This window comes from Manis pentadactyla, chromosome 16 (genome assembly GCF_030020395.1).
Source record: "Manis pentadactyla isolate mManPen7 chromosome 16, mManPen7.hap1, whole genome shotgun sequence".
Lineage (NCBI taxonomy): Eukaryota > Metazoa > Chordata > Mammalia > Pholidota > Manidae > Manis > Manis pentadactyla.
The window spans coordinates 35,557,380-35,579,412 of NC_080034.1; the positions used below are offsets into that span (position 1 = coordinate 35,557,380).

Here is a 22,033-nt window from a genome sequence, read left to right on the forward strand (position 1 = left end):
TTCATTCCCCTGCCTGGATGGATCACTCTTCACCCCCTCTTGACTTGGTTAATGTCTGCTTATTCCTGAGGTCTGTTTAGCGTCCTTATCTCTAGAAATCTTTCCTGATCCCACAAGTCTGGGTTGGGAGACCCACCCCTGCTCCCATAGCACTGTACCCTTCTGCTATCAAAGCAATTAACCACCCTTGTTGTGTAAAGACCCACTGATTCTTCTGCCTTCTCCACTCAGTTTTCAAATATCTGCAGGAAAGGTTATGTCTATTTGTATTGAATCCATAAGATTTAGCACAGTGGATGATGGCACGTGCTCAAATGACATTTATTGAATTTGTGGAAGTATGGAAGGTGAATGAAGGTTAACTGGATATGCCCAAGATCGCAGAGCTAGGAAGCACCAAATGAGCATTTAAACCCAGGTCTGTTTGTTTCTAAAGCTCAGTGTCTTTCTACCTCACCAGGGTTCTTAACAGTGTTGTGCCTTAGATACCTTTGGTAATCTTATAAAGCTTATGGACCCATTCTCAAAATAATTTGAAAGGATAGGATTACAAAGGAAATCAATTATATTGAAACACAGCTATTGAACAAATTTTGTGATTTGTTTTTAATTTTAATGCAAAGCATTAAATAGTATATTTATAAGCAGAGAAGGAGAAATGCCATATGATTTCACTTATTTGCAGAATACAAAAACAAAGTGAAATAGAAGGAACAAAACAGCATTAGACTCATAGACACTGAGAAGTAACTAGTGGTTACCAAGGGGGAAGAGAGTGGGTGGGGGTGGGGGGAAGAGGACTGTTGAACCACTGTGATGTACATTTGATAAAATTAAATTTAATTTAAAAAGTACATTTAAAATATAGGAAAATTAAAGATAAATTTAGTTTTTAATATATGTGAATGAACCCAATGAAAGGTGGTAGAACAACAAGACAAATATATAGGGAAAAGCTTAAACATGAACCATAACATAAGAGCAAACCTAAACATAAGAACAAAACAGATAAAGCTTATAAAAGAAAACATAGGTAACTATAGTTAACAATGTATTGTATATTTAAAACTTAGAAAGGAGAGTAGATTTCAAAAGTTCTCATCACAAGAAAAAAATTAACTATGTGAGGTAATTGATGTTAATTGTGGCAATCATTTCACAATATATACATATATCAAATCATTGTGTGGTACACCTTAAACTAATACAGTGTTTATGTCAATTGTATCCCAGTAAAACAGGGGGGAAAATAATTAAAGAAAAACAAAAGAAAATACAGGAGAATAACTTTGCAGACTCAGAAAAGACACAGGACCCAGTGAGCATTAATCAGAAAAAATATATATAAAATATATTTCATCAAAGTAAAAGGCTTCAACTCACCAAAAGACACCATTAGGAAATTCAGTAGGCAAGCCACAGACTGAGATAAAGACATTCACGATGTATGTCTGACAAATGACTTAGATCCAAAAATATACTAAATATATAAATGACTTAGATCCAAAAATACATTAAATATCTAGTAATAAAAAGAAAAACTGAAGTTTTCCAATTCCTGTCAAAATGGAGAAAACACATTCTATCTCATTTTTCCCACTGAATGCAATTTAAAATCTAGGCAGAATGCATGGAACACCTACCTGAGAATTCTGAAAAGCAAATGGTAGCAGGATTATTGGAGAAGAAAACCAGAAGTCAAAGAACCACCAAACCAGGGGTGAGTTTTTCAATTGTTTCCCTTCTGGTATCTCCCAGTCAAGACTGAAAGGCAGCCTGAAACCTAGAACAGTTCAACAGCAGATAGAACTCTAAGACAAACCATCTATTTCTCATCCCTGAAGCAAAAAAGAAGTCCTTATAGATCAGAAAAAGTGGGAAATCCCATGGTTTTGTTTTATTTCTTTAACCCACTTTCACCCCTGTCTTCAGGAAGTCACAAGGTGACAATGATAGCAAAACCCACAGCCCATTAGAACCACAGCCCACAGAAGGTAAGTGGGAAATTAAGGTAAGAAGGTAATTTTAACTTGGACCTACCAGGTTAGTTCCCCTTTTAAAACAAACAAAAAACCCAACCAAACAACCAAACAAAATCAACATTCTCTATAGGATTTAAACAAGACCCATTTTATAAGCCACATAGTGTAATATTCAAAATGTCCAAGATAAAATCCAAAATTGGTCAATATACAAAGAACCAGGATATATTCGATATGTTTCAAGGTAAAAGAAAATCAGTAGACTCTAAACTTGTGAGGACACATAATGTTGGAATTATCAGACAAAGTGTTTTTTTTAATTGACTTTATATTTTCAGAGAAGTTTAAGGTTCACAGCAAAATTGAGGGGAAAGTGCAGAAATTTCCCACATATTCCCTGCCCCCACACATAAGCCTCCTACAGTTATCAACATCCCCCACCAGAGTGGTACATTTGTTACAACCGATGAACCTACATTGACAAATCATAATCACCTGAAGTCCATAGTTTACATTATGGTTCACTCTTGGTGTCATACTTCTGTGGGTTTGGACAAATGAATAACAACCTATATGTATCATTATGGTATCATACAGAGTATTTTCACTGTCCTAAAAAAATCCTCTGTGCCCTGCCTATTTATCCCTCCCCAGTCCCAACCCCTTGCAACCACTGTTCTCCATTATTCTCTTCATAATTTTATCGTTTCCAGAATGTCATATAGTTGGAATCATACAGTAGGTAGTCTTTTGGGATTGTCTTCTTTTCAGTTAGTAAAATGCATTTAACTTTCCTCCAAGTCTTTTTTCATGGCTTAGTGGCTTATTTCTGAAGAGTCCTGACTAAAGAATCTTGTACATTTGATAAAATTATACAGTAGCTAGTATTCCATTTTATAAGTGACTTCATTTTGTAAAAGACAGGTCACATCAAGAAGAAGTTACAAGAGTTACAAAAATTTAACCAACACAGTTGCCAGGGCTGGCCGGATGCTCCCATCCAGTGGAAGGTGGACGGCTCGCCCACCTGGTGGTCAGGAGTGTCATTCCACCTAGAAGGAACAGGTCCAAATGGTTGGTGAACAAGTTGAGACCAATTGCAGTAAAGGTCGGGTCATATCTAGGCCCGCTCTGCAGCAAGGCCTACTCTGCGCATGGCCCGCTCTACGCACAGCCCCGCTCTGCGCATGGTCTGTTCTGCGCACTGCCCGCTCTGCACACGACCCCATTCCTGTGTATAAAAGGAGAATGAACTTGTACTTTGGGGTCTCCACCTGCAAGTGTGAGACCCCAGCATGCTGGCTACCTAATAAACACTCTTGCTTTTGCATCCACGCCCCTCCCGGTTATTTGGAGGTAGATTGCACGGACCCAACAATTTCCTTTTAGTTCTGAATAACATTCCATTGTCTGGATGTTATCAGTTTATTTATCTATTCACCTACTGAAGGACATCTTGGTAACTTCCGAGTTTTAGAAATTAAGAATAAAGCTGCTATTAACATCCATGTGCCAGTTTTTGCATGGACATAATTTTTCAGGTCTTTTGGGTAAATACAAGGAACACAATTGCTGGGTTGTTAAGAGTATGTTTAGTTTTACAAGAAACTGCCAAACTATCTTCCAAAGTGACTGTACCATTCTTCATTCCCACCAGCAATGTATGAGAGTTCCTGTTGTTCCACATCCACACCAAGATTTGTGTTGTCAATATTCTGGATTTTTGACCATTCAAATACATGTGTGGTGGAATCTCATTGTTTTAATTTGCATTTCCCTGGTGACTATAATGTGGAGCATCTTTCCACATGCCTATTTTCCATCTGTATATCTTCTCTGGTGAAGCGTCTGTTAAAGTCCATTTTTTAAATTGAGTTGTTTGTTATTAAGTTTGAAGAGTTCTTTATGTGACTGGGGCCTATTGGGGTTAGTTCCCCTCTAAAACAAATAAACAACAACAACAACAAAACACGAACAAAAATCAACATTCTCCATAGGATTTAAACAAGACCCGAGTCTCATTTTGTCCTTTATCAGATGTTTTTTGCAAATATTTCCTCCCAGTCTTAATTTATCTTTTCATTCTCTTGACATTATCTTTCACAAAACAGATGTTTAATTTTAATGAAGTCTAGCATATCAATTATTTCTTCCATGGATCATGCCTTTGGTATTGTATAAAAAATTTATTATCATACCCAAGGTTATCTAGGTCTTCTGCTATGTTCTCTTCTAGAAGGTTGACAGTTTTGTGTTTTACTTGTAGGTCTGTTACCCATTCTGAGTTAATTTGTGAAAGGTACAAGATTTGTATCTAGATTAATTTTTTTGAATGTGGATACCCAGTTGTTCTAGCACTATTTGTTAAAACAACTGTTACTGTTCCATTGTATTGCCTTAACTCCTTTTTCAAAAATCTTTTTGAGTCTCTTTTTGGTCTCTCTACTCTGTTCCATTTGATCTATTTGCCTATTCTTTGGCCAATACCACACTATCTTGATCACCATAGCGTAATAGTAAGTCTTGAAGTTGGGTAATGTTAGTTGCTTTTCTCCTTCAATAATGCGTTTCCTATTATGGGTCTTTGGCCTATCCATAGAAACTTTAGAATTTATTTGTTGGTTATTGCTGGGATATATATATATATATATATATTGGATTGCATTGTATCTATAGATCAAGTTGAGAAGAACTAACATCTTGACAATATTAAGTATTCCTATCCATGAACATGGAATATCTCTCTATTTATTTAGATCTTTTATTTCATTCATCAGAGTTTTACAGTTTTCCTCATACACATCTTGTACATATTTTGTACACAAGATTATTACACAAGATTGAAATACAAGATTTATACCTAAGTATTTCATTTTGGGGAGTGCTATGTAAATAGTATTGTGTTTTTTATTTCAAATTCTACTTGCTCATTGCTGGTATATAGGAAACTGATTGTCATCAGACTCCCAGAAGGAAAGAAGAAAGAAAAAATAGGTAGTGAAGAAAAAATATTTGAAGAAATAGTGGCTGAAAACTTCCAAAATATAGCAAAAGACAAACTTAGAGACACCAGAAGCTCAGCACTCTCCAAATAGGAAAAAATCAAAACTTATTCCCATGAACACAATAATAAGACTGCTGAAAACGAAAGGCAAAGAAAATATCTTGAGAAAACCAGAGAAACACTGTGTATCACATATAGAGGAACAGCAATTAGAATGACTATGGATTTCACATCAGAAATGTCAGCACTGAAGGAAGAATAAAAATGGCAAATATCTACATAAATATAATAGACTCTTTTTCTCCTTTTAAGATCTTTACAATTTACATGAAAGTTGAAAGCAAAAGTTATAACATTGATGTGGTTTTCAATGTATGTAGATGTATCATATGAGACACTATAACATAAATGAGGGAGGGCAAAATGACCTATAAGGTGGTGAAGTTTCTACATCCCACTGAAAATTGTAAAATAATTCTTCTAAATTGACTCTGAAAAGTCAAATATGTGTATTGTAATCCTTAGAGCAACCTTTTTAAAAAGGATTCAGGAAAGAGGAGGAACTAAGGTGGCGGCGTGAATAGGGCATAGGAGATCTCCTCCCAAAACCATATATATTTTTGAAAATACAATAAATACAACTATTCCTAAAAGAGAGACCAGTGGATACAGTACAACAGCCAGGTTACATCTACATCTGCGAGAACTCAGCACCTCACGAAGGGGGTAAGATACAAGCTGCGGCCTGGTGGGACCCAAGCACACCCCCCACCTCAGCTCCCCAGTGGGAGGAAAGGAGTTGGAGCAGGGAGAGAGTGAAAGTCCAGGACTGCTAAACAACCAGCTCTAGTAATCCGGACTGGGAGCACAGACACACACTGCATGGTATGCTGGATATTAGAGAAATGGAAAAGAAAAATCTGCAAGCAAGTCCCCGCACATGGCCCCCCTGGGACAAAAGTAAAGTGAGTGCTTTTTGAAAGTCTTGAAGGGACAGGGACCTCACAGCTGGACAGAAGCATCATGACACACTCAGCCCAGCCCGTGGGAATACTGCAGAACTCCGGGAGCCCTAACCCCCTAGGTAGCAGCACAGCTCTGAAGCCCCTCATGGTGATAAGCAGCCTATCAGTCATTCCCCCAGCTGGCATGGCCCCCAACGCAGTAGCACAGTAGCTGGAGAGAGGCCGCATGCGCCCACAGCGGCAACAGAGCAGCCCGGGAGTGGCCGCACCCCCAGCAGCCACCAGAAATCTCTACCCGGTGCACAGCCACCTGGGTCAGACCCAAAGGCCGCTGCCAGCACACAGCTGCCCAACACAGGCAGAAGAAACTGGGGCAAGGCACGGAGACGCACAGCTCTTGCAAGAGAGCACACCCAGCATGCCTGCCACTCCCTGCAGAGCTCTGGGCTGCCCTGATAGCAACCCCACCCACAACAGCAAAGGGCACTGATTGGGAGGCTGTTCCAGGAGTGTGGGTAACTAACACAGGCAGCAAAGAAGGGCAAGGTGATCAGCAAACAAGAAAGGACTTTGTTCTCCCAGCTGACACATGTGCTACCTGCGTAACTCTATCGCCATGAAAAGGCAGAAGAATTTGGTCCAGACCAGATTTACCCAGACAACCCTCGAGAGAGGGCCTGGGGAGATAGATTTAGCCAATCTTCCTGAAAAAGAATTCAAAACAAAGGGCATAACCATGCTGATGCACCTGCAGAGAAATATGAAAGAGCTAAAGGAGCAAGTAGGGAGGGAGAATACAGAAAGAAAACAATCTTTGGAAGGACTTAAGAGCAGACTGGATGTGGTGCAAGGGGCCAGTAATGAAATAGAAATCAGAGAACAGGAATACATAGAAGCTGAGGAAGAGAGAGATAAAAGGATCTCCAGGAATGAAAGAATATTAAGAGAACTGTGTGACCAATCCAAAAGGAATAACATTTGCATTATAGGAGCAAAAGAAGAAGAACAGTGATAAAAAGGGATAGAAAGTGTATTTGAAGAAATAATTGCTGAAAACTTCCCCAAACTGTGGGAGGAAATAGTCTCTCAGACCATGGAGCCCACAGAACTCCCAAAACAAGGGACCCAAGGAGGACAACACAAACACATATAATAATTAAAATGCCAAAGATCAAAGACTAGGACAGAGTATTAAAGGCAGCCAGAGAAAGAAAAAAGGTCACCTACAAAGGAAAACCCATCACACTTCTCAACAGAAACCTTACAGGCCAGAAGAGAATGGCATGATATATTTAATGCAATGAAACAGAAGGGCCTTGAACAAAGAATACTGTATCCAGCACAATTATCATTTAAATATAAAGGAGGGATTAAACAATTCCCAGACAAACACAAGTTGAGGGAATTTGCTTCCCATAAACTACCTCTACAGGATATTTTAAAGGGACTGCACGAGATGGAAGAACTCCTAAGGCTAAATAGATGTAAACAGAGAAAATAAACTCACACAAAAGAAAGCAGACCAACCAAATACTAACTAAAGGCAAAAAATAAAATCAACTACTCACAAAAGCAGTCAAAGGAAATGCAAAAGAGCACAGAATAAAACACCTAACATAAAAAAAAATGGAGGAGGAATAAGAAATGAGAGAAAAAAAGAATCATCAGACTGTGTTTATCATAGCTTAATAAGAGAGTTAAGTTAGATGGCTAGATAGTAAAGAAGCTACCCTTGAACCTTTGGTAATCACAAATCTAAACCTTGCAATGGCAATAAGTACATATCTTTCAATAATCACCCTAAATGTAAATGGACTGAATGCACCAATCAAAAGACACAGAGTAACAGAATGGATAAAAAGGCAAGACCCATTTGTGTTTATACAGAGGATCAAAGCCTAATTTGGCTACCCCGAAAATGAACTAAGATACGATATGAAAAAGAACTTCCAACATCAGCACTCTCGGGAAGACACATGACAAAAGATGATCAGCAAAAAAAAAAAAAAAAACCCCAACAAAGATCCACGCACTGCCACAGGTGTAGATGCACTCATCCCACCAGTTCCTGGACTTGCCATGGGAATGAGGAAGGAGATATCTAAGCTGGCCTGTGCATACAGTAAAACAACAAATTGGACTGGATCTATACTGTTGAAACTCAACCAAGAATTAAGAGAAGTGCAAATTGTAGCGCTCCAAAATCTTACAACCACAGACTATTTACTGTTAAAAGAACATATGGGATGTGAACAGTCCCCAGGAATGGGTTGTTCTAATTTATCTGAATTCTCTCAGACTGTTCAAGTTCAGTTGGACAATATCCACCATATCATAGATAACTTTTCACAAATGCCTAAGGTGCCTAACTGGTTTTCTTGGTTTCACTGGATATGGCTGGTAATTACAGGTATGCTTTGGTTAGGTAACTATATTCCTATTATGTTAATGTGTGTGCACAATTTAATTAGTAGTTTAAAACCTATCCATGCTGCAGTTACTCTACAAGAAGATATGTCAAAGAAATAATCAATCTTCCCAGGTTTTCTTCTGCCTGCTACTTCTACAGCTTTTCTTCTTCCTACCTAATCACAACCTTTTAATAGAACTCGTGCCACATGTCGAAATTACCGAGTATCATAATTCTTCCAAGTGGTAAAGACACCTCAAGACAAATGCTGGGCATAGAAGCCACAGGGCATAAATATGCAAAGAAGTAAAAAGCTAACCTTTTCAAACAATAAGGCTTCTCTCTCACTTACCAACTTTACATTTCCCTGTATGGTCCCGGAAGATGACTGGTTAGCCAGAGACGGGTAAGATTCCTCAAGGGAGGAACAACCTAAGACAGGCACAGTCACAGGGGGCCATCTGGTGAGAAAATGGGGAGCAGCAGAGGTGAGGCTTAGAACCTCCCCCCTCATGTTCTGAGAGAAATCTTCTGCATACATGGATGTTTATTGCCCTCGTCTAGCTCGGATTAACACATAGTCTACAGGCACACACCTGATCATCTACATTTGCTCTCTTACAACACTAAACTCTGTTTTCTACCTTTATCTCGTATCTACCTACCACTTCAGCATTTTATTAAAAATAATAATAATAGAGAAATGTGGTATCCACATATAAATCAAGTTTAAAAATCAAATGAATATTCATATTTGAACTGACTGTTTATAGTTCATAATGCATGAACAAAACCGAAAGCTTCTGTGATGACTGCCCTTGCACTGTTCACCATGTAACTTATTCACTATGTAAGAATTTGTTCTCCATGTAAGAATTTGTTCGTTATGCATCAGAAGATTGGAGACTGACGAAAATTAGGCTTGGGGTGGATTAATGATTGTGCATTGAGTATTGACCCCCCTATACAGAAATTTATTGTTGTTAACAACTATTTGATCAATAAATATGAGAGATGCCCTCACAAAAAAAAAAAGGCAAGACCCATCCACATGCTGCATACAAGAGATTCATCTCAAACCCAAAGACATACACAGACAAAAAGTTAAGGGATGGAAAAAGATATTCCATGCAAACAATAGGAGAAAAAAGGAAGAGTTGCATTACTTGTATCAGATAAAAGAGATTTCAAAACAAAGAGAGTAACAATAGATAAAGAAGGACATTACATAATGATAAAGGACTCAGTCCAACAAGAGGATATAACCATTCTAAATATATATGCACCCAATACAGGAGCACCAACATATGTGAAACAAATACTAACAGAATTAAAGGAGGAAAGAGAATACAATGTATTCATTCTAGGATACTTCAAAACACCACTCACTCCAAAGGACAGATCCACCAGACAGAAAATAAATAAGGACACAGAGGCACTGAACAACACACTAGAACAGATGGACTAAACAGACATCTACAGAACTCTACACCCAAAAGCAGCAGGATACACATTTTTCTCAAGTGCACATGGAACATTTTCCAGAATAGACCACACACTAGGCCACAGAAAGAGCCTCAGTAAATTAAAAAAGATTGAAATTCTACCAATCAACTTCTCAGACCACAAAGGCATAAAACAAGAAATAAATTGTACAAAGAAAACAAAAAGGCACACAAACACATGGAGGCTTAACAACACTCTTCTAAATAATCAATGGATCAATGACCAAATTAAAACAGAGATCAAGCAATAAATGGAGACAAATGACAATGAAAGCAAAAAGCCCTAACTTCTGTGGGACATAATGAAGGCAGTTCTAAGAGGAGAGTATATAGCAATCCAGGCCTATTTAAAGAAGGAACAACAATCCTAAATGAATAGTCTAAAGGCACAATTATTGAAACTGGAAAAAGAAGAACAAATGAGGCCCAAATTCAACAGAAGAAGGAACATAATAAATATCAGAGAAGAAATAAATAAAATTGAGAATAATAAAACAACAGAAAAAATCAATGAAACCAAGAACTGGTTCTTTGAAAAAATAAATAAATATATAAGCCCCTAGCCACACATATTAAGAAAGAAAGAGAATCTACACACATCAACAGAATCAGAAGTGAGAAAGGAAAAATCATGATGGACCCCACAGAAACACAAAAAATTACTACAGAATACTATGACAATCTATACGCTAACAAACTGGAAAACCTAGGAAAAATGGACAATTTCCTAGAAAAATACAACCTTCCAAGACTGACCAAGGAAGAAACACAAAATCTAAACAAACCAATTACAAGCAAAGAAATTGAAGCGGTAGTCAAAAAACTACCCAGGAACAAAAGCCCTGGGCCAGAGGGATTTACCTCAGAATTTTATTAGACATACAGAGAAGACATAATTCCCATTCTCCATAAAGGTTCCAAAAAATAGAGGAGGAGGGAATACTCCCAAACTCATACTATGAAGCCAACATCACCCTAATACCAAAACCAGGCAAAGAACTCACCAAAAAAGAAAATTACAGACCAATATCCCTAATGAACGTAGGTGCAAAAATACTCAACAAAATATTAGCAAACTGAATTAAAAAATATATCAAAAGGATCACACACAATAACCAAGTGGGATTCATCCCAGGGATGGAAGGATGGTACAACATTTGAAAATCCATCAACATCATCCACCACATCAACAAAAAGAAGGACAAAAACCACAAGATCATCTCCATCGATGCTGAAAAAGCATTCGACAAAATTCAACATCCATTCATGATAAAAACTCTCAACAAAATGGGTATAGAAGGCAAGTACCTCAACATAATAAAGGCCATATATGATAAACCCACAGCTAACATCATATAGAACAGCGAGAAGCTGAAAGCTTTTCCTCTGAGATTGGGAATGAGACAGGGATGCCCACGGTCCACACTGTTATTTAACATAGTACTGGAGGTCCTAGCCACGGCAATTAGACAAAACAAAGAGATACAAGGAATCCAGATTGGTAAAGAAGTTAAACTCACTATTTGCAGATGACATGGTATTGTACATAAAAAATCCTAAATACTCCATTCCAAAACTACTAGAACTGATATCAGAATTCAGCAGTTGCAGGATACAAAATTAACACACAGAAATCTGTGGCTTTCCTATACACTAACAATGAACCAATAGAAAGAGGAATCAGGAAAACAATTCCATTCACAATTGCATCAAAAAAGAATAAAATACCTAGCAATAAACCTAACCAAGAAAGTGAAAGACCTATACCCTGAAAACTATAAAACACTCTTAAGAGAAATTAAAGAGGACACTAACAAATGGAAACTCAACCCGTGCTCTTGGCTAGGAAGAATTAATATAGTCAAAATGGCCATCCTGCCCAAAGCAATATACAGATTTGATGCAATCCTTATCAAATTACCAACAGTATTCTTCAACGAACTGGAACAAATAGTTCAAAAATTCATATGGAAACACCAAAGACCCTGAATAGACAAAGCAATCCTGAGAAGGAAGAATAAAGTGGGGGGATCTCGCTCCCCAACTTAAAGCTCTACTACAAAGCCACAGTAATCAAGACAATTTGGTACTGGCACAAGAACAGAGCCACAGACCAGTGGAACAGAATAGAGACTCCAGACATTAACCCAAACATATATGGCTAATTAATATCTGATAAAGGAACAATGGACATACAATGGGGAAATGACAGTCTCTTCAACAGATGGTGCTGGCAAAACTGGACAGCTACGTGTAAGAGAATGAAACTGGATCACTGTCTAACCCCATACACAAAAGTAAATTCGAAATGGATCAAAGGCCTGAATGTAAGTCATGAAACCATAAAACTCTTAGAATAAAACATACGCAAAAATCTCTTGGACAGAAACATGAATGACTTCTTCATGAACATATGTCCCCGGGCAAGGGAAACAAAAGCAAAAATGAACAAGTGGGACTACATCAAGCTGAAAAGCTTCTGTACAGCAAAGGACACCATCAATAGAACAAAAAGGTACCCTACAGTATGGGAGAATATATTCATAAATGACAGATCTGATAAAGGGTTGACATCCAAAATATATAAAGAACTCACACACCTCTCTCACACACCTCAACAAACAAAAAGCAAATAATCCAATTAAAAAATGGGCAGAGGAGCTGAACAGACAGTTCTCCAAAGAAGAAATTCAGATGGCCAACAGACACATGAAAAGATGCTCCACATCACTAGTTATCAGAGAAATGCAAATTACAACCACAATGAGATATCACCTCACCCCAGTAAGGATTGCCACCATCCAAAAGACAAACAACAACAAATGTTGGCGAGGATGTGGAGAAAGGGGAACCCTCCTACACTGCTGGTGGGAATGTAAATTAGTTCAACCTTGTGGAAAGCAGTATCGAGATTCCTCAAAACACTCAATAGAAATACCATTTGACCCAGGAATTCCACTCCTAGGAATTTACCATAAGAATGCAGCAGCCCAGTTTTAAAAAGATATATGCACACCTATGTTTATCGCAGCACTATTTACAATAGCCAAGAAATGGAATCAACCTAAGTGTCCATCAGTAGATGAATGGATAAAGAAGATGTGGTACATATACACCATGGAATATTATTCAGCCATAAGAAGAAAACAAATCATACCATTTGCAACAACATGGATGGAGCTAGAGGGTATTATGCTCAGTGAAATAAGCCAGGCAGAGAAAGACAAGTATCAAATGATTTCACTCATCTGTGGAGTACAACAACAAAGCAAAAGCTGAAGGAACAAAACAGCAGCAGACTCACAGAACCCAAGAATGGACTAACAGTTACCAAAGCAAAAGGAACCGTGGAGGATGGGTGGGAAGGGAGGATGGCGGGGGAAGAAAGAGGGCATTATGATTAGCATGCATAATGTGGTGGGGGGCACCGGGAAGGCTGTACAGCATGGAGAAGACAGGTAGTTATTCTACAGCATCTTACTACACTGACAGACAGTGACTGCAATGGGGTATGTGGGGGGAACTTGGTGATGGGGGATGTATAGTAAACATAATGTTCCTCATGTAATTGTAGATTAGTGATACAAAAAAAAAAGATTCAGAAATTCCAACTTCTAGAATGGCAGTATAAGGACCTCTGAAAATACAATCCTCCATAAAAACAATGAAAACACAGGCAAATTTGTCAAAATCAACTTTTTCAGAAATCTATAAATTAACCAAAGACTAGCAACAATCCAAGGAGTCCTTCCAGAAAAATGGTTTCAGTAAGAACAATGAGCTTTTGCAGCATTTTAATTTGCCCCAATCCTATCCCCTTATCACCAGACAGACTTGAAAACCAAGAGCCTTACAACTATAGCAGCTGTTAAAAACAGCAGTCTAGCAGCCACCGAAGAGGACAAAACAGGTTTGAACCTCCCCCAAAACCCCATGCATAAAGAATTGTCACTATTTGACCAGTGTGGCATCTCACTGAAAAGCTCCACCTCAGGACTTGTCTTTATTTTACCTGACTCACAGGTCTTTCTGCACAAACAGCCTCTTCACAAGTCATTATCAACAAAATGAATGGCAAATTTTCAATACTGCAGCTGCCTGAGGCAGCATTGCCAGTTGGAGCTAAAAAGACTCAAAAAGGATACATAACTTCTTCTAGAGTAACATAAGCATGTATGGGCAATAGTGCCCATAGGGGTCTCTGAAAAGCCCCAGAATATTCCTAGATATTTAGAATGCCACAAGAATGTGCAGGGCTATGAACATGCCCAGGAAAGACCTGAGAAGGCCCTAATCTCTCACCTCTGACTGACTATGAGGCTCTATATAAGTAGAGTTGTAAAATGTCTGCCAGAGCACTGAAGCCATACCCAGTGCACAGACCTTGACAAAGGCTAGGAGATTTATTGGTTCAAAACATTTTCTGTCCAGTCATAAGGTAAACATTAAGCTAACCAAGGAGATTTCCATGGCCATGCATGACAAAATAATGACTGTATAGAATCAGTTCAGGAAAATCACTAAAAACAGCAGCAAAAACAAACTAGGTAGGGGATATTATATCCAGATTGCCACAATTATTTTAAATACTGCTTTCAACACACAAAGTAATTGCAAAGTATGATCCATATACAGGAAGAAAAAGCAGTCAATAGGAACTATTCCCAACAAGCTGAGAAGTTGAACCTAACAGACAATGACTTTAAATCAGCTAGTATAATATGTTCAAAGAATTAAAGGAAAATATGTCTAAAGAATTAAAAGAAAATTTGAGGACCATGTCTCACCAAATAGGGAACACCAATAAAGAAATGGCAAAAAAAATTTTTTAAAACCAGACAAAAATTCTGGAGTTGAAAATTGCAATAACTGACATGAAAACTTCATTTTGGGGGCTTTTTATGGACTGAATTGTGTCCCTTATAAAATTCATTATTTTGAGGCCCAACTTCCCAATGTGACTATAGTTGGAAATAGAGCATTTAGGAAGTAACTAAGGTTCAATAGGACCATATGGGATCCTCAATAAGATTCACATCTGAGTTCTCACAGGAAGTCATGGAGGCCAGAAGGCAATGGAATGACATGTTCAAAGTGCTAAAAGAAAAAGACTGTCAACCAAGAATTTTATATCCAGCAAAACTATCCTTAAAAAATTCCCCAAAAAAACCAGCAAAAAAAAAAAACTAGGGAAGAAGAGGCCATAAAGGAGAGATTAAGACATTCCCAGGTACACTAAAACAGAGAATTTGTATTATCAGACCTAATTACAAGAAATACTGAAAGGAATCCTTCAAGATGAAAGGAAGGACACTAGATAGCAAATTTAATCCACACAGAAAAATACATAGCACCAACAAAGATTGCATCAAATCCATTTTGGGTGTAGGCAGCCAATGAAAAACAGTAAATAAATTACATCCAGAATTTGTCTTATATTCCCTACAATACTCACACTTATTTCCTAATCAGAAAATCCAGTCAGAAGTAACTTGAGATGTATTTTTATTTTAAAATATTTTTAATATGAATTAAGAAAACTATACAAAGAGATATAGTAAAAAATTCACTCTACCAATTAAAATGGAATATTTAAAAATGTCAAACAATCCCAAAAAAGACAGAAGAGGGAAAACAGAGGTATGAAAAACAGAACAAACAGAAAATAAATAATAAAGCAGCAGACTTGAGATTAAGTGTCTTAAATGCCAATGGCCTAAACACTCCAATTAAAGAGATTGTTATAAAGGATTAAAAAAATCAATAACCAACTATATGCTATCTATAAAACACCACTAAATATAAGGGTCAGTTAAAGTTAAAAGGATTTAAAAATAGTATATACCAAGAAACCACTGATCAAAAGAAAGCTTAAAGATCTATATCAGTAAAAGTAGTCTTCAGAGTGAGAAAAAATTATCAAGAATATAAAGACATTGCATAAATGATAAAAGAGTAAATTCATCAAGAAGACATAACAATCTTAAATATGTTTGTACCTAACAACAGAGCTTCAAAATTAAAGTGAAAACTGATAGAAATGAAAGGGAAAATGGAGAAGTCCACAATTATGGTTGGAGAGTTCAACACTCATCTCTCAATAACCAGTGGAACAGGAGACAGAAATTGTTAAGGTTATAGAAAAACGAATATCATGACCAACTGGATCTAACTGACACTTATAGAACACTTCACCCAATAACAGCATTCAAGTATATATATATATATATAAAGATAGACAATATCCTGGATCATAAAACAAACATTAACAAATATAAAGGAATTGAAATCATACAAAGTATGTTCTGTAACTATATAGCATTAAGGTAGAAATCAATAACAGAAAGATAACAAAAAATATCCAAATACCTGGAAATTATTTTAATTATTCTAAATAATACATAGGTCAAAAAGAAATCTCAAGGGAAATTAGACAATATTTTGAATAAAATGGAAATGAGATACAACATACAAATTTTTTAGCATACAGTAAATCCCACTTAGAGGTAAATTTTATGGCATTAATGATTGTTTTAGAAAAGAAGAAAGGTCACAATTCAACAAGCAAAGCTTCCACCTTAAGACACTAGAAAGGGGAAAGCAAGTAAACCCAAAGTAAGCAGAGGAAGGAAATAATTTTTAAAAAACTAGAATCAATGTAATTCAAAAAAGAAAAATAACCCAAAAGCTATTTCTTTGAAAAGATCAGTAAAATTAATAAACTTCCTGCCAGACTGACAGAGAAAAAAATGAGATACAAATTACCCAGGTATGGGAGAGGGAGTATCTTTATGGACCTTGCAGACATTAGAAAAACAATAAGGGAATACTAAGGACACCTCTGTACATATAAATGGACCAATTCCTTAAAAACAACAAACTACCAAACTCATCCAAGAAGAAATAGATATGTAAATAGTCCTGTAACTGTTAAAGAAATTTTCTTCATAGTTATAATTTTTTTAAACTTCAAAAAATGTTGAGGGCCACAGTTTGAAAAAGACAGATGCACCCCTATGTTTATTGCAGCACTATTTACAATAGCCAAGAAATGGAAGCAACCTAAGTGTCCATCAGTAGATGAATGGATAAAGAAGAGGTGGTACATATACACAATGGAATATTATTCAGCCATAAGAAGAAAACAAATCCTACCATTTGCAACAACATGGATGAAGCTAGAGGGTATTATGCTCAGTGAAATAAGCCAAGCGGAGAAAGACAAATACCAAATAATTTCACTCATATGTAGAGTATAAGAACAAAGAAAAACTGAAGGAATAAAACAGCAGCAGAACACAGAACCCAAGAAGGGACTAACAGTTACCAAAGGGAAAGGGACTGGGGAGAATGGGAGGGAAGGGAGGGATAAGGGCAGGGAAGAAGAAAGGGGATATTATGATTAGCATGTATAATGTGGGGAGTGGGGGAAACGGGAGGGCTGTGCAACTGAGAGAAGACAAGTAGTGATTCTACAACATCTTACTACTTACTACGCTGATGGACAGTGACTGTAATGGGGTTTGTGGGGGGGGGACTTGGTGAAGGGGAGAGCCTAGTAAACATAATGTTCTTCATGTAATTGTAGATTAATGATAACAAAAAAAAATCACAATGCAAAAAAAAAAAATTTATATATATATATATATATATTGAGGGCCAGATGGCTTCACTGTTGAATTCTAAAAAACATATAAAGAAGAAAGTACACAAATTCTACAAATCTCTTCCAGAAAATAAAAGAGGAAGGAACACTTTGCAAAGTATTGTGTGAGGCCAGCATTATCCTGATACCAAAACCAAATAAGGACAATAGAAGAAAAGAAAATTGCAGACCAACATCTCATGAACATTAGAAACAAAAGTTCTAAACAAAATACTAGTAAATAAAATCCAGCAATGTATAAAAAGAATTCTACTCCAGTTAGGATGGCCAACATCTAAAAGACAAACAACAACAAATTTTGGTGAGGTTGTGGAGAAAGGGGAACCCTCCTCACTGCTGGTGGGAATGTATAAACTAGTTCAACCATTGTGGAAAGCAGTATGGAAGTTCCTCAAAAAACTCAAAATAGAAGTACCATTTGACCCAGGAATTCCACTCCTAGGAATTTACCCTAAGAATGCAGCAGCCCAGTTTGGAAAAGACATATACACCCCTATGTTTATCGCAGCACTATTTACAATAGCCAAGAAATGGAATCAACCTAAGTGTCCATCAGTAGATGAATGGATAAAGAAGATGTGGTACATATACACCATGGAATATTATTCAGCCATAAGAAGAAAACAAATCATACCATTTGCAACAACATGGATGGAGCTAGAGGGTATTATGCTCAGTGAAATAAGCCAGGCAGAGAAAGACAAGTATCAAATGATTTCACTCATCTGTGGAGTACAACAACAAAGCAAAAGCTGAAGGAACAAAACAGCAGCAGACTCACAGAACCCAAGAATGGACTAACAGTTACCAAGGGGAAAGGGATTGGGGAGGGTGGGTGGGAAGGGAGGGCTAAGGGGGAAAATGGTACATTATGATTAGGACACATAATGTAGGGGGGGACACGGAAAAGGTAGTATATACAGAGAAGACAAGTAATGATTCTACAGCATCTTACTACACTGATGGACAGTGACTGTAATGGGGTATGTGGGGGGACTTGATAATGGGGGGAGTCTAGTAACCATAATGTTATTCAAGTAATTGTACATTAATGATATCAAAATTTTTAAAAAAAGAATTCTACTCCATGGCCAAATAGGGTTTATCCCCCAAATGCAAGATTGGTTAAATATTAAATCAATCAATGTAATCTATTGTATTAATAGACTTAAAAATCAAACCTCATGTTCACACTAACTGATGTGAAAAAAAGGCATTTGACAAAATTCAACACCCATTTATGATTAATAACTAGTAATAAAAGAGAAGGATACATATATAATCATATGTTAATTATCATAATATATGCTACTATAGTATATAATTAATTATATATATCAATTGTCCTAATTAACGGTGAAAGTCTGAATGCTTTCCCACTGAGTTCAGGTGCCAGACAAGGATAAACACTCACCACTCATGTTCAAATCCTACTGCAACCCTAGCTAGTGCAAAAAGGCAGGGGGGAAAAGATACATGATTGGAAAAGAAAAAACGAGGATCTTATTCACACACAACATGATATCCACAGAGAAAATCCCAGAGAATCTGCAAAACATGTTCGCAGAATTAAAGAGTTTTAAAAGTTTGCCAAATGCAAGGTCAACAGACAAAAGTTGGTATTTCTAAATACTGTCAATTAATAATTGGATGTCAAAATTTTTTAAATACCATTTACAACATCTTCAAGAAAATGAAAAATTCTAACAAAATTTGTTTGGAATATGTCTGCTAAAAAAACAAGAAATGCTGATGAAATAAACCAAAGAAGAACTAGACAGAGAGAAATACCTCATTCATGGATTGAATGACTCAATATAGTTAAGATATCAATTATTCTTGAATGATATATTGATTTAGTACAATTCCAATAAAATATCCAGCAGGAATTATTGTAGATATAGACATACGGATTTTAAAATTTATGTAGAATGGCAAAAGAACATAGATAAAAAAAACATTTTGAAAAAGAAGAATAAAGCTGGAAAGTTCACACTACCTGATTTTAAGAGTTACTATAAAAGACTATTAAAAAGCTACAAAGACCAAACGGTAAAGGAATAAACACATAATCAGTGGAGCAGAATACAGAGTATAGAAACAGACTCACAAATATGGCCAAATACCTTTTTGACAGAAGTACAAAAACAATTCAGTGGTGAAAGGATTGTCTTTTAACAAATGGTGTTGAAACACCAATCGAACATCCATGTGCCAAAAAATGTTTTTAATTAATAATCTTGAAGTAAACTGCAACTTTTATGAAAACTAAACCAAGATGGATTATCCACCTGAACATAAATGATAAAACTGTTAAGACTTTTGGAAGAAATTGTAAGATAAATTTTTATAACCATAGGTTATATGAATTAAAACCACAATGAAATATGCACCTATTTGAATACCTGTCATTTTTTTTTTTTAATTTGACAATACCAAGTTCTGGTGAAGATGTGAAGCAACTGAACTCTTGTAAATTAGTGGGCATACAAAATAATGCAAACACTCTATATAACAGTTTGGCAGAATTTTATAAACTTAATATATGTGCATCTTATTGCCCTGCAGTCACACTTAGATATTTACCCTATATAAATGAGTGTTATGTTCACATAGAAACCAAATACAAATATTTATATAGAGGGCAGCTCTATTCACAATTGTCAAAATTTAGAAATATCTCAAATGTTCTTCAATAGGGGAATGAATTAGCAAACTATGGTACACATACGTAACAGAAGACACAAGCAATAAAAAGGAACAAACCCATTTGCAACAACATGGATGGAACTAGAGGATATTATGCTCAGTGAAATAAGCCAGGTGGAGAAAGACAAGTACCAAATGATTTCACTCATCTGTGGAGTATAAGAACAAAGCAAAAACTGAAGGAACAAAACAGCAGCAGAATCACAGAACTCAAGAATGGACTAACAGGTACCAAAGGGAAAGGGACTGGGGAGGATGGGTAGGAAGGGAGGGATAAGGGGGGGAGAAGAAAGGGGGCATTACGATTAGCATGTATAAGGGGGGATACGGCGAGAGCTGTGCAACACAGAGAAGACAAGTAATGATTCTACAGCATCTTACTCTGTTGATGGACAGTGACTGTAATGGGGTTTGTGGGGGGGACTTGGTAATGGGGGGAGTCTAGTAAACATGATGTTCCTCATGTAATTGTAGATTAATGATACCAAAATAAAAATAATAAAAATAAAAATAAAACTGTGCTCACAAAGGCAAAAAAAGGGGGGGAGGACAAACTATTGACATATGCAACAACATGAAAGAATTTTAAATGCTAAGTGGAAGAAGCCAGGCTCCAACAGTTACAATACTGTATGATTCCATCTACATGACCTTTTAGAAAGAACAAAACTCTAGGGATAAATAACAGATCAGTGATTGTTAGGAGTTAGGGGTCAGAGGAGGGTTTGACCATAACGTGGGATCCATGAAGTATTGTTTAGGGTGATGGAACAGTTTAGTATCCTGATTGTGGTGGTGGTTACACAAATCTACATTATGTATTAAAATTTATAGAACTGTACACCAAAAAGTCAATTTAACTATATGTTGTTAGTTATCAAGAACATGTAAATTAAAACCACAGTGAAATACCACCTACTAGAATGACTAAGCATGCAGGCAAAAGCAAATGTTGACAAGGGTATGGAGCAACTGAAACTCTCATATGTTGCTTAGAAATCAGTATGGCAATTTCGGATGAAGCTAAACATACACCCACTCTGACCCATCAATTTCACATCTAGGTATTTACAAAAGAAATGAAAACATATGCACACAAAAAGACTTGTATATCGATGTTCATAGTAGCTTTGTTCATAATCACCTCAAAAATATAATACTGTGCAAAAAAAGCCAGACACAGAAGGGTATATACTCTACAATTTATATGAAGTTCAAGAACAGTCAAAACCAATCTATGGTAATGACAGAACAGTGTTTGTCTGTGGAACAGAGGACTTGACTGAAATGGGGTATAAGGGAACTTTCTAGGGTGCTGGAAATGTTTTTTTATCTTGATTGAATTTGTGGTTACACAGGTACATACAGTGTCAAAATTCATGGAATTGTTCACACGTAACATTTTTTATTTCACTGGATGTAAAATTTACCTCGATAAGATAAGAAAACTAAATTGTGAAGTGACTTTGAACATGCATGTTTTGTTGGACATTAAATCAATTATTAATCAAACTTTTGTTTGATCGTCAGAAATGTTGAAAATCCCCATTCGTAGATGCATAGAGATCTGTTGTTGCAAATGGAATTAAAGCTTCCAGAGTTTTTTTAATCAAGGCAAGAAAAATCCTTTCTGAAGGAATACTAGAATTCTTCAAGTACATTTGAATTAAACTCCAGTTTGTTTGTTCTAAGATTAGTGAATTCATCTTCAGTTAGGTCAACATATTAACATCTTTGATTCAGTTTATATAAAGAAGTAATGTGCTACATACCTGTGGTTCAACTTTGAAGC

General features: G+C 36.6%; 1 pseudogene; it reads right to left on the minus strand.

Annotated features, from left to right (window-relative positions):
- Nucleotides 1-3,102: 3,102 nt before the first annotated feature.
- Nucleotides 3,103-22,033, minus strand: part of LOC118927626 (phosphatidylinositol 3,4,5-trisphosphate 3-phosphatase TPTE2-like) — a 47,507-nt pseudogene continuing 28,576 nt past the window's right edge.